Below are 14,833 nucleotides of genomic sequence, written 5' to 3' on the forward strand. Positions count from 1 at the left end.
TCAAATTCTAGCAGTCCAAATTGTTCTAAAACCAATGATATTTTTTTGTGTTTTTATTATATTTTTTATTTTGAATGGCAATAAAAGCATTTTGAGATTTTTAATTATTGATAATGATATTTTGAGATAAGTTTTAAAATATATTATTATAAGATTGATTATTAGATTTAATTTTATTGTTTAAATTCTTTTAAATTACTTTTTAACATATATTCTATTAGCAGATCACTTCATGATGATATTTAGAATTAGTTAGAGGCATAAAAATTTCTCAACACTTACATTTGATTTATTTTATCAAAAAAATAATACATATTAGAAGAACTTTTATTAATGAATAAAGAATTTTAATCAAAATAATTAGTCATTTTGAATATTAATAAAGGAGAAGAATGTTGTTATAGCCAAAGCTCTTAATATGTCTTTAGATGTGTATTTTAATTAATATAGTTTATTATTTTCTTTTATACAAATTTGATTGATTTTTTTCTTCATTTTAATATGATATTTCTCAGTGATATAGATTTCTAAACTTTCATGCAAATTCATATAAAAAAGATTAGGGTTTGTTCTCACCATCATCCATTTTCTATTAGTGAAGCATATTGTTATAATAATAGAAAAAGTCAAAAGAAATTTTATATGGTCTTTGCTATTGTTTTCTTGATAAGTGTAATAGATTATTATTTTTAAATTTCTCTTTGATTTTAAAAATATTTTAAAAATGATGTAGTAAAAATATTTAAGTAATATTTTTATTTTAATGTTATATAATATTTATATTTAAATTTGATGTAATTAGTTATTTTCTAAAAAATAAGTTTTCTTTTAAAGTTTAAATTTTAAATGTTGCTTCACTAAACACAAACTTATGTTTTTATCAATTAAGATTATCTATTATATACTAAAATTATTATATATTTTGTCTATAACTAATTATTGAATATAATTAAGGCAAGAGCCTACAACACAATAGTTAATTGCAAGCCTCTTATCTAGGAGGTCTTGGGTTCAAGTCCACTAGAGCTTAACACAAAATAATTATTAATTTGAACACATAATAACAATAATAGAAAAAATAATCTAGGCTTTCATCCATTCCCTATCCCTAAAAAATATAATTATATTTAAAATTTTTTTTATAAAAATGGTAAGAAGTATATTATACTATAGAAAAATTTTAGTTGCAAATTCTTAAATGTTATCATGAAAAGAGTCATCCCCTAACTCTAATGGCTAGGAATAATAAAGCAAAACATCCTCACTATCTTGTGACAAAAGCAAAATAGAGTCGTGCATCATATTTCTAAGAGCCAAAATACATAACAAATTATGAGAACTTTTTGTAATAGAGTGATATGTAAAGAAGCCTCCCTATTGGTGAAAAAAATAATAGAACAAAATGTATAGAGTAGTAGAACGATCAAGGATATCCAATAGTCTTAAATTCACACTATCCATATGCATTTCAAATTCATAGTAGAGTAATATCAAATTCATCACAAATTAGCACAACTCCAATAGTGAAAAAGATCAACACAATAACTATTTGAGGAAATTTTGACTTATCAATGAATCATCCAATTAGAAGATCAACATCATTTAGGCAAAAAAATCCCATGCAAAAATAAAATCTAAAATAGAGAAAAGAAAAAGGTTACATGTAAGCTTTAATAACTACCTACAACATCTGATGAGAAGTGTATCCATGCAAATATGAAGAAATTGATAAGTTACCTTAATGTAGAATGTGTCAAAATAACTAGAAGACAACTAATGCAAATTATAGACAACACAACACAACTCATACAGGTAAGAGATGAGCCAAAGATCTTGACAATATTCTCCTTAGCAAAAGATCAGGGGTCTCAACATTCCTAGAAACAAGTAGGCATTTTTTACCATTGAAAGAAACCCTGATCAAAGATAGAAAAATATATCCACTTGTGAATAGCATGAAGAAAACAAAGTGGGGAATGAATAAATTGGCACAATATAATCAACCAATACAATGATTAATGTATAACAAGAGCCTAGATCTAATCGCATGTTGATTTCTTTATAGAGAATGGCTAAAGATGTCAACCACATGACCAAAGCAAGGGAGAGGAGCTGCATATAATACCAATAAATATTGACATGCATGTGAAGGTAATATTGGTTGGGAAAGATTGAAGCAAAGGATGTCATTTCAAAATTGGGATATGCTTATAAGTAAATGTTGAATGTGAATGAGTAGAGATTAAATTAGGAAGAAGGGAGAAGGAAAGGTCTTTCTTACAAGATATTATCATTTATCTTCTTCTTCATCATCTCTATCTCTTTTCATCTCTTTTTGTTTCTCTTAGTCCTTCAAGGTCTTCTACATATTGAACTATGTCTTCCTCTCTCCTTATTGCAAACTTTGCATGAGCTCGTTGGCAAAGAACTTATCTTCTTGATTTAAAGGTTTTAGTTAAATCATGTTTGGATCCCTGGTATAAGTTGATGCATAGTTGATTCAAAGATATGAATTATCCATTGAGACCTTTAATGCTAATATGCTATTAGCTGCATAGATCTTCATCATCAAACCATCACATTGTCACCTAAATGGTTCAAAGTTTGGAAACATAATAATGTTCCTAGTGGTGAGAAGTTTGCTAAATAATTTGTTGAAAAAGTGAAGATCAAAAAGTTTGTTGTCAAATCTTAAGGAATTTGGGACTATAGGTCATGGAACAATATTGTAGATAATATAATTGAGAAGGATGCATTGGAGTGTGTGATAAGCTATGTGGATGACCCAAGGGAAAAACATTATGTCTAGTATGGTAAACGTGAATTTTAAAGCATTATTTGTTTAGAGATGAAATCCTATAAGTCAGATCAAGTTTGTCTATTTTGTCCACTTACCCATTAGAATGGATGTAGCTGAGAAACCATATAATGATTATTTCTTTTTAATATTTTAAAGAAATTGCATGTCAATATAAACCTAATCTGTGATAACTACCCTGTAATAAATAATAGCAATACCTTACTAATATAATTAATATTTATATAATAGCATTAATCACATAAGTATAATGGAATTAATTCTGATATGTACAATATCTATAACATTATATCTTTAGTTTTATTCCTCAATAGACTATTTCATGGGGACACGACGCACCGAATTCGTCTAATGCAGCTCCTACGAACGGAAAATTGGATCACAAATAATGACACTGTTGTTTATTGTCAGAGCAAAAATTAATTTTCCAGACACAGTAGCATAAGCAAGATAACCATCTCAAGATTCATCTTTGGAGTGAAGGGCGCAAGCATCTTTTACCATAGCATCACCTCTATTTCACCTCGCTTCGCTCCGTCTTTGGAACCCCTTAATCGGGTGTGGCCCAAAAAGATTCTATAAAATGTTCTTATGTACACATGTTTTCTGTTGTCGGCTTTTGCTGTTCCTCATATTCTATATGTAATATGCTTACATTATTCCTTACAGAAAACAAATGGAAGGGCACAACTACAAATATTTTAGAAGATTGGAAAGACTTTCAAGGGTACTTGGCTCATTCAAAACTTATGAGGTTCAACTTTTGACGGGATGCCTATGTTGAAAATATGGCTTTTCTTTTACTTTAATATTGGAGGTTTACCTTATTGATAACCCCACCTTAATTGAAGATTGTTAATGATTTTTATGTCCTCCCAATCGAGTGCCTAGAATAGCCCGAAATTGTCCATAGACTGATAAATTTCATCCTTCTCTGCAATCATCGGTCCCTCATTTTTCCGAATCTCATAGTGAAGTTAACATGATGGGCTTGACAGTTCTGCCAATTTTCTGCTACTGAAGTTACACATGTATTAATAATTCATATTCCTCCATTGCACAGGATGGGTAGATTCTCTGAATATGCTCCCATCTTAATCAATGGACAACTTACAGAAATTGTCGCCACCCGTTCCTTATTGTAAAAAGTTTCTGAAGCCAGCTTGATCTGTCGTACAACGTCTACTAAGATATTTGGAATAGATCATTTTTTGTACCCTCCGTCAGAATTAAAATAAAATTGTATTTTCCTCACAAATTAATGGCAGATCATGGCAGATCATGGCAGGTATGTTTTAGATTAGATTGAAGTTCTACATGGTTTTCTTTCGTGAACCCTCAACTTCCTCTATATAGCTCAGACTTTTGTATCGTTAAGAGTATGATGAAGGGCATAGTTATAGAGGATCCTCTTAGTACCACTCAGGGCCAGTGTAATCTCATTACGCAACACTAAAGAGCTCTACTACATACAATCTTGTAAAATAGGTCTGTCTCTTGGAACTTTTTATCCATGGAGCTGACATTTTGCCGTTTAAGAGAGTTTGTAGTCTCGGCAATAAAACTCTATGATAATAAATTTTCTATCCACTGTGATTTCCATATCTCATACTGAATCATTGTGACCGTAGAAAATTCTTTCACAAAATCCTAACCCACTATCCCAAAGGCAAGCATTTACATCTAGGCATCCAGAAATTATGTTTTGAGATGAACATGTAAGAACCAGTCTAGACTAACTATGCCACATCATCTTCAGCCGAAAAATGCAGAAGAGAAACCAATAACATAAAAGTGGAAAAGTCAAACTATTTGTTACAAAAGATAAATATACATCGTTAAAGTGATCATCATCAGTTCTTTTACACACATTCATGTCATGTCATACATCATTACAGTTTTGCTGATCCAGCTTACAGCATTTCAACGGTTGCATATAATTACAATTTGCTGATCAACATACAATAGTTACCTGTTTCCCTTTTAGAATGAGCATCAACTTAACAGCTGAACATAAATGAGTTATGATGTTGTAAATAAGTACATCTTAAATGAAGAGCTGGGCAATCAAACTAAGATGACTTTCCAATGACCTCTCCAGTGGTTCCAATCTCCAAAAGCTGTTGGACGTCTCCCACCTGCTTCTCAAGACGGAAGTGTGGCCCAGGCGCTTTAACCTCGCCAACCACAGAGTGAAGTACTACCTCGGGATTCTTCCTGACACGAAGAATTTCCCGACCCTGGCACGAGAAGCCTAGCCTCTCGGAACAAGATGGATGGGATGTATTTGGTGCGACCGTGTAACATTTCTACATTGTGCCTAGTAGTCTAAACACGGAATGTAGCTGGGAAATAAATAACTACATATCTACACATATGCAGTAAAAGAATACCAAATAGGCATAACCATGTGTCACATATGCAATATTTGAAAAAAAAAAAATGGCTTCGCCAAGCACTTTCAATCATGATTTACCTATAGAAGAAACAAAAATAGAATGCAACCATTCTACAGTACTGGCAGATAGGGAAACTAAACATGAAGATATCCACCTATCTGTCCCATAAATCGCTACATTACACCCAACATGAGGGGATATACTTTTAATGCTTCCAACAAGTGTTTATATAATTCAAAATTATAGCTCAATATTAGCCAAACACCGTACTACTGGAAGATCTATTGAAAATACACTTCAGATTCTGTGTTTACATATTTCAGTCAACTAGAAGTACTGATTTATTCAAGATACTACGTTATGCTGGTATACATCTATTCAGTGTGGAGAATGTATTTAATCAACATATCCAAGAGAAAAAGTATTGTTTAAAGGATTAGGAAAGAGTAGGTACATTGATACCACTCAGCACCTGAGTATCTCATGACATTAATAAGTCAGTTTGGTGTCTTAATAAAAAGTCCCAATTACTTATAGACCATTGATAGTCCAGTCTGTTTTTTTTTAAGCCTTTCACCTTCAGAAGTTTATAAAGATTTCAATTTCAACCACAATGTAGTAATGATCTGAAAATTTATACAAGAATTCAAGCATGCATTCATTGTTTGTAGGAGGGTTCTGCAATGTATCTCAGTAATGAAGCGGAAATAAAAGAAGTTTCAGCATATCCAAAGCATAACTCAGCTATATAGCCATTACGGAAATGCTGACAGTGTTGCTGATGACATGATTTCTTGCTTGTCAAATTAATATCCCTGAAACATCCTATTAAGTAATAGCACTATGGCTTTAACAGCAACAATTGCATTTAACAGGGTAACAGTAAGTTGTTGTCACATTCACAACCTTCCATATCATTTACCAGTCATAACAGTAATGTTTAATCATTCACAGCAATAACGTAAGTATATCTACTCCCAAAATCTGGTTTCCAGCATAATAATTTGGAAATACAACAATATGTTTAGAGAACATCATGGACTTGAGAATATTAATTTCTAGCCAATTAGACGGCTACAACACATCCTAAGGACTGGGCATTCCTCTAACCCGCATGTAAGCAACAGGGTTTCACAAGACGTTAGGGAAGACATATTCTCAGCAGTGACAGTAAAAAAAATTCTAGGGAACAGCCATGAAGTTTTTAACAATAACATTTGTAGACAATAATTTTTCTTTTTAAGGTATCAGTCATATGCAACAACATTTTCAGCACTTTGAATAAGCAATATCAGTAACGGGTTCAGCAAGATGTTTCAGTGTAACACAATTTGTAAATGACAGCGTATGCGTCTGAAGGAATATCAAGAACTATAGTTTTTTGTTCATTTCCTTTTATCCAAAAACCCAAACTTAAACAAAGTTGTGGTTTCCTTAATATTCCAGTCCAACATGCTCTTTATCTTCAGCATTCATGGGTTCCTATACAGCTTTAGAAGAAAACAGAGTATGCATTTACGTATTTTCAACCATAAGGCAGTTCTTTTTCATGTAATCACACGCAAAATGTAGGCAAGGAAGAAAAACGTGAATGAAGGAACCTAGAGTTTTGCGTTTTGGACTGGTGCGGCTGCTCCTACAGTCATGTTTCTTGAACGGTGACCCGTTACTGTGGCCTCCCAAATTGCTATTGTTTCCCTGCCTCCTCCTTCGTTTTTGTGCCCTCCCTTTGCTCGGCTGTCGCCAGTTTATTATCAAAACCCTATTTTAACACTGCTCTTCCAGCCATCGATGATAATTGACCTAACTACTTCCTTAGGTTTCACGTTTTAGAAACAATAAAAAAAACAACCATGGTAAAAACTTGAGGGCCTCAACGTATTTAACCATATCATTGTTTTTATATTGTATATTTATTATTTTGAAGGTTTAAAAAGGACAATGAACATATATAAATAAAACACACACATAAGTTTTAAAATAACATTATTATGTTTTTGCTAAAATCTTCTCCAATAACCAAATTTAACATATATATATATATATATATATATATATATATATATATATATATATATATAATTTAAACAACAAAGCTTTTCTATTAGCAAGTCATTTCCTTTTAGGTTCTATCTAACATCTTAAATATGTCATCTTTAAATCAATATAAACATCTAATTCGTTTTGGTCTTTCAAGGTTAGTTCTAGAAGTACAACAACAACAACAAAATAGCTAAGTGATGTGTGTGTGGTCGCTCGGACATCCGACACATCCCCTTCCAAGAAGCTAACCTTCTCTACCTCGACCACACTTCAGTCATAACGATCCCTACATCCACTCAGACACTCACAACCATAACAAGGAGTCAGTATTGATCATGATTAACAACTTAATTTTATCATCATTAAGAATAACATTAACTGAATCAAAACTATAAGCATGAGATCATGATTACATCAAATAACATCATCATCGAATGTAACATCTCATACGTATCCATCATCATAAATCATTTCAATTAGAAATCTAAAACATTAACTTTCATTTATCTTTTAATTAAGTCTAAATTTTTGACCAAGTCGACATAGCCACATAAGCAAGAAAGAAAGGGTTCTAGGGCGAGACGTGATAGAACATGACCACAAGAACTGTATAATACCTTCCTCATGTTGGCAAGTACAACAAAGACAAGAGTTTTTTGTTTCCAAATCATAAGCTTTCCATCCATCCCACTTGTAGAAAGTTGAAACCCATGTCAAGCTATGTGAAAAACTAACACATTCCACTAATCTAGAATGGCCAATGAAGGAACTAACCACTTTCCATTTTTAATATTGATCATATGAGCATTGCAATCTATCAAGCAACTAACAACCAATGTGGAATCTATACTAATGTTTAAGCATCTAAGTCTCTATGTATGATAAGGATGTCCTTTTATAGTAAGTTCATCTTGTTGTGTTTTTGGGTTCCATACATGGAAAACTCCCTTCTATAGAACCAATACATATAGTTCTTTCATCAAGTATAAAATCGGCACAAGTTACAAATTCACCATGACCAATAAATTGAAGAGGCACTTTCCAAGGTTCAAAACCTGCCAAGACCAAATGCCACTTTGGGTGCCATCAAAGCCACCCAATCCCTCCTCCTGGTCCATCTAGTGCATGCACTATATTTGCATTTGATTTTCTCCAAATATGAACTACTCCATCCAAACCAGTGTGAAAATTATCTATTGCAGTCATCGATTATTAATCTCCTATCTTAAATGATTATTAAACTACTAAAAAAAAATTCTCAGCTAATATTGAAAGATAACACAACTGCAACTTCACTTATAAAATACGGAAAGAAATGCGCAACACAATGAACTCAATATTTTTGGACAAATTGTCCCTGGAAAAACCCCTAAGGGAAAACCAATTCTACATATGAGGAATTATTTTAAACTTTAGCAAATCAAGAGGTACAAAATTCCTTGCTGAACTCTGACAACCTCTTAATTTCTCCCACTGATATTCACCACTGCTATTCCCACGCTAACACTGCGTCCTTGCTAACACTGCAAGATTGTTTGCTAACACTGCAAACATTTCTCCAAACTTCATCTCTTGTTCTTCCAAATGCCCCCTTGACCTCCTTTTATACTACTCCTATTGGTAAACCAACAGCCAAGACTGATTTACAATCGATGGTCGAGATTAAAACAACTTAACAACCCTAACCAAGTTGGTTTCTAGTTGTTTCCAAAAGTGGTCAATTATTTAACAAATATTTGTCTCTAACCTAACCAATTAGTTAGCAAAACAATTACTTCCTAAATAATAACAAATGAACAAATAGTTATCCAAAGCTAACTAAACTAACACTCCCTCTTAGCGAGGAAGTTTTTCTACATGACACCTAACTTATCTCTAAAGAAGATAAATTTTTCCTTCCCCAATGCCTTAGTTAGAATGTCTGCTAGCTACTCCTTTGTAGGTATGTACTATAGCTGAAAAACTCCCTGTTGTATATAATATCTGATGAAGTGATATCTGATATCTATATATTTAGGCCTATCATGAAATAGTTGATTCTCAGACAACTTAATGCAACTTTGATTATCACAATGTATCATAGTAATCTCAACCTTTTGACCAAAAAAAGCTACTAACAACTTTCGAAGCCATATCGCTTCACATGTTGCCATGCTAGTTGCTATGTATTATGCTTCTACTGAACTTAGAGCCACAACCTTCTACTTCCTGCTGAACCAAGAAACAACTCTTGATACCAAGCTAAAACAACACCCTAAAGTGCTCCTTCTGTTCATTATACTTCCTTCCCAATCTACATCAGTATAGCCTATCAACCTAATACCTTCACCTTGAACATATCTAATCCCATAGTCAATTGTATCACGTAAGTAATGCAATACATGCTTAGCCGCTATCCAACGCATTCTCTTTGGTTCAACCATGAACTGACTAAGAGAGTTAACTACAAATGCTATATCTGGCCTGGTGTTGACCAAATACATAAGCGAACCAATCAACTCTCTATATAAAGTGAGATCTACATCCTTCTCCCTAGATGTATCTACCTTCCTCCAATTTGTGATCATGATTATAGACATGGCTTTGCAATCCTCCATCTTGAATTTCTTCAAGATTTTAATGCAGTATTTCCCTTGACCAAGAAAAATCTCCCCATCTATCTGCCACACTTCCATGCCTAGAAAGTAGTGCATGAGTCTTAAATCCTTCATCTTGAACTCTTTTGCAAGGTTCCTCTTGCAATCCACTATGAGCCGTAGTGAACCTATAAGAAACAAGTTGTCTAGATAAAGAACAAGAAAGAGAATCTCACCTCCAACCATCAAGTAGTAGAGATTAGGATCTGCTTCACTCTTCACAAAGCCCATTTTCTGAAAGTATGTACCAATGCACTCATATCATGCTCTAGGAGCCTGCTTGAGTCCATACAATGATTTCTTCAATCTACACATGTGGGTCTCTTTGTTGTGTGCTACAAAGCCTTTTGGTTGTTCTATGTATACCTCCTCCTTCAACTCACCATTAAGGAATGTTGTCTTGACATCCATTTGATGGATCTACCATCCCATCTTTGTTGCAAGTAAGATTACAGCTCGTATAGAAGTATACCTAGCAACTGGAGCAAATGTCTCCTCATAGTCTATTCCCTCCTTCTGAGAGAACTTCTTTGCCACAAACCTTGCCTTCTATTTCTCGATGCTACCATCTGCACCATGCTTTAACTTATAGATCTAGGGTGATCCAACAACTGCTCTATCTAATGATCTAGGCACTACCTCCCACACATCATTTTACTTTATTGAGGAATATTCCTCAACCATAACATCTTGCCATACCTAATGTTCTACAGCTTCCTGATAACTAGAGGGCTCACTATCTACCAATTGACTAACTAATGCTACATAGTCATTGAACTTGTTTGGTTGTCTCCACTATCTCGTACTCTTCCTAGAAGCTCTCACAAACTCCTGAGTATTCCTTTGTGTATCTAGAACGTCATGGTTCTTGCTGCCAACTGTAGAGGATGAAATTTCAACCTCTTAGTCCTCTAGATGCATTTCCTGTTGCTCCATACTTTGTGAATCTTCACTACCTGAGTCTACACTTGTACAGGTAACTGTACTTGAGCTTTTCTACCCTTGACTCAATCTTGGAGCTTCTATTGGCTGCTCACTCTAATCATCTACTAAAAAATCTCTAGATCTCTTGAATGCCTTGTCCTCCATGAACTTGACATCTCTTTTGACAATAATTCTTTTAGTCCTTGGAATGAAAATCCTATATGCCTTTGAGGTCTCACTATACCCAAAATAGTACCCCCTCTCTACATTTTGATCTAACTTTGTACGCGTATCTCTAAGAATATGACAATATGCCAAAATCCCAAATATCCTGAAGTGACCAACATCTAGCTTCTTCCCTATGAAATCCTCCTCTGGTGTCATCTTCCCTAGCACCTTGTGTGGAACTCTATTCTGAATATAGACTGTTGTATTACATGTCTATGCCCATAAGTAACAAGGCATGTCCTGGTTATGTAGCATAGTTCTTGCTACCTCTGATATAGAATGGTTCTTCCTCTCAGCAACTCCATTATGTTGTGGATTGTAAGGAATAGTCCATTCTCTCTTGATTTCTTCTTTGGTATAGAACTCATAGAAGACATTTCCTTTGTATTAGCCTCTATTGTCTGATCGAAGAACCTTTATCTTTATTCCTATCAAATTCTCCTCAAGAGCCTTGAACTCTTGGAATTGACTAAAAACTTCATCCTTAGTCTCCAAGAAGTATATCCAGGTCTTTCTAGAGAAATCATCAATACAAGTAACATAGTACTCATATCCTCTAAGAGATTTCATTGACATTGTTCCACTAACATCTGAATGTACTAGATCAAGAACACCGTTAGATCTAGTGTCACTCCTTGGAAAAGATGCTCTCGCAAATTTCTCCAACACACATCCCTTACATACATCATCATGCTCTGTACTCACCTCTAGAACATCTGTTACCGTCTCATGAACCAATCTAAGTGCTCCATGATGAATATGACCCATCCTTCTATGCCATAGCTCTCCAAGATCTATAGGATTATTGTTGCTCATGAGTGCCTTAAGAGTATCAAACTGCAATCTATAAAGGTGACCACTCCTAACTCCAATAGTTATGGGTGATTTCCAATCTTTGTGTTTAATCAACACATTTGTCCCTCTAAAGAGTACATTATACCCCCTATCTTGAAGAAAAGATACAAAAATCAAATTAATACTTAAGCCTGGCACATGCAACACATCATGAAGTGGAATTATCTTTCCATTCTCCCTCTGAAATTGAACAGTCCCTTTCCAAACTGCGTTGAGTTTGGACAAGTTTCACATAGAAATCTAGATGTTGGTTTCCTCCTCCTTGTAATTGGAGAAGTACTCTCTAACTCCTATCATATGAAACAACACCCCACTATCTATATACCAAACAAACTATGAGCTTGAGCTAACCATACAAGCTATAAGTGCAAAGTCATCTTCCATTCTACTGGAGAGTTCTTCCACACTTGCTAAAGCTGCCACCTACTTCTTACCCTTCTTTCTCTCTAGGCAATCACTGACATAGTGGCTTAAATTATGAAATCCAAAGTAGTTGACTTTAGAAAGGTCCTTTTTCTTCTTCTCCCTTTGTGAATTCAATCCTTTTCTAGATCTCTTCTTTCCTTTCTCTTTACCTGCTAGGGCAATGTTCTCTTGTTCCACCTCACCTTTTTGACTCTTGTTGGCGCCATTAACAAGACTTAGTCTAAACTCCGCCTGAGTGAAATCAATCCATAGTCAATCCCAACTCGGTAACGTATCTCATCCACTAATAACTTGAACAAAGACACTCCATTATTTAGTAAACCCAGTTAGGGTTATTCTCACTATCTCATCATCACTGGGACTATCTCCAATAGCTACTAACTTGTCCTTGACAAGTCTAAGCCTAGTAAGGTAACTTGTGATGTCTTCTCCCTAGTTCATCTAGGTATTCTTTAACTTCTCTCTGAGAATCAACTTTCTATTGGTGGTAGCATTCATGTATAGATTCAGAATGGTGTCCCACATCTTCTTCATTGTATCTAGGTCTATGATATGTGGAACAATATGATCCTTGACACCATCAAGGATAATCCTCATCACCTTGGCATCATCCTTCTTATGTACTGCAAGCTATGTTGAATATGTTGGTACAGAAAAAACACTGGTAGCATGATCCTTGATACTATTCTCTTCCAACAAAAAAGAATTTTTGGCCTTCCAGACACCAAAATTTGAGGCACCATCCAATCTATCCCGATCTCTCAAACTAGCTAAAGCCATCTCAAGGGTTTAAAGAAATAGTAAATCTAAAGAGATCAAAAACTCTTCTACCCTTAATAATTCTCTGATACCATGTGAAAATTAACTATTGCAGTCACTGATTATTAATCTCCTATCTTAAGCGATTATTAAATTGCTGAAAAAAAATTCTTAGCTAATATTGGAAAATAACACAACCTCAACTTCACTTATAAAATATGGAAAGAAATGCACAACACAATGAACACAATATTTTCGGATAAATTTTATTTGGAAAAACCCCTAAGAGAAAAGTAGTTCTACAAATGAGGAATTATATTAAACTTCAAAAAATCAAGAGATACAAAATTCCTTGCCTCCCACTAGCAGAACTCTGACAACCTCTTAATTTCTCCCGCTGATATTCCCCATTGCTATTCCCACGTTAACACTACACCCTTGCTAACACTACAAATGTTTCTCCAAACTTTGTCTCTTGTTCTTCCAAATTCCCCCCTAAACTCCTTTTATACTACTCCTATTAGTAAACCAATGGCCAAGTTTGATTTAGAATCAATGGTCAAGATTAAAACAACTTAACAACCCTAACCAAGTTGGTTTCTAGTTGTTTACAAAACTGGTTAATTATTTAACAAATGTTTGTCTCTAACCTAGCCAATTAGTTAGTAAAATAATTACTTGCTAAATAATAACAAATGGATGGACAGCTGTCCAGAGATAACTAAACTAAAAACCACCAGTTGCAAGTAAACACCCATCATTGTTGTATGCTAATGCTCAACAAAATTAGTGCGCCTTTTTCTCAAAAAGTGATCCCCCATACCCTATCCTCCATATAAAAGATCTGTCATAACCACTGGTTGTGGCTACCAATGTTACATCTATTGGACCACAAGCTACAACATATGAAACATCTCTATGGCCATGAAAAATATATACAATTTCATTTGGGTTGTCTTCTTCATTTTTCTCCTTCTCATTATCAGTTTTATCATCAGCATCTAGAAGATCTTCCTTGTCAATATCAATCTCTTCCAATACATAATCTTCATCAATGAAAGCTTCACCTTCTTCCTTGTTATTTTCCAACTCTTCTAAATCATGGGATTATTCTCCCACTTTGTGTTCTTTACTAGCCATATTAAAAACCTATGACTTTCTTGGCTTCTCTTGAAAGCCTCACAGAAGATGAGAAGCATGGAAATAGCTAATCTAGATTAATAATCAAAATTAGGGCTCTACCCTCATGAGCATTTGGTGCCGCCTCAAATATTATAAATTATTTAATTAAAAATACTCCTTTAATGAGGTCACATAAGCACCCATCATCGATCATCATTTTGAGCTTCATTGGTCTTGAAACAGCCTTGATGATGGCATTTCCACAGCATCCATCGTTGACCATTGATTATATATTCTCTCTAACTATGGAAATAAGTCATGGATATTATTTTCCATCAAAATATCTCTCTTTCTTTTGCTCATAATGCTAACAATAATAGATTTCAACCACCTTTTTCCTATCTACAATACAAAACATACAAAGACATCCTCCTTACGAATTTTAATCTCTGAATACATTTTCAGAAATCCTTTCAAATTAATGGGCTCATAAAAGGAACCATCATGCTCAAAAAGCTCTCCTCCCCATAGAATTTCCTTGTGGTCCCCTCTCAATGAACTCAAGCCAAAACTAACACTTATTGTTCTAGATCATTTAAATAATTCCTTTAAACTAAGTTGTC

General features: G+C 34.1%; 1 pseudogene; it reads right to left on the bottom strand.

Moving 5' to 3' along the window:
• Window positions 1-4,352: 4,352 nt before the first annotated feature.
• Window positions 4,353-14,228, bottom strand: LOC149566837 (uncharacterized; annotated as a pseudogene).
• Between the last annotated feature and the right edge of the window lie 605 nt (window positions 14,229-14,833).

This window comes from Cupressus sempervirens, chromosome 3, assembly GCF_028749045.1.
Source record: "Cupressus sempervirens isolate cs-2001-9-10 chromosome 3, ASM2874904v1, whole genome shotgun sequence".
NCBI lineage: Eukaryota > Viridiplantae > Streptophyta > Pinopsida > Cupressales > Cupressaceae > Cupressus > Cupressus sempervirens.